Below are 464 nucleotides of genomic sequence, written 5' to 3'. Positions count from 1 at the left end.
CTCTCTCACCCTCGCTGAAGACCCCAAACTCCGGGCCAGTGGGTTGCATGAAAGGGTGTTCTATGTCTGGTGAGACACACGTTATGTAAACCTCCTTTAATCCTTATATTGAGTAACTGTATTATCTTATTGCTTTTTACATCAAGTCAATTTAAAGTTTTGCAAATGTTGTGTGTTAAAGGAATATGAGGTGTTATGTTTAGGACTATGTGAACTGGATTGGAGTCACGCTCTATGAAAAGGGGTTAATGCATGTGCGTAAGTGTGTCCCAGATATACATTGCAGTCCGAACAGGCTAATTAGGACGACATTTTCCCGCCTAAACTGGATTTTTTGCTAGAAGAACGAAAAATACAGTAAAGCGGAAAGTGTCGTGCCTGATTAGCCTGTGCGGACTGCACAGCTTAATCTGGGACGACACTTTAAGCACATGCATTTAACACTTTTTTCACAGAGCACGGCC

The sequence above is a fragment of the Dreissena polymorpha genome, chromosome 11, assembly GCF_020536995.1.
Source record: "Dreissena polymorpha isolate Duluth1 chromosome 11, UMN_Dpol_1.0, whole genome shotgun sequence".
Classification (NCBI taxonomy): domain Eukaryota; kingdom Metazoa; phylum Mollusca; class Bivalvia; order Myida; family Dreissenidae; genus Dreissena; species Dreissena polymorpha.
The sequence above is the reverse complement of the archived record's forward strand: the minus strand, read 5'-3'. Positions refer to the sequence as shown.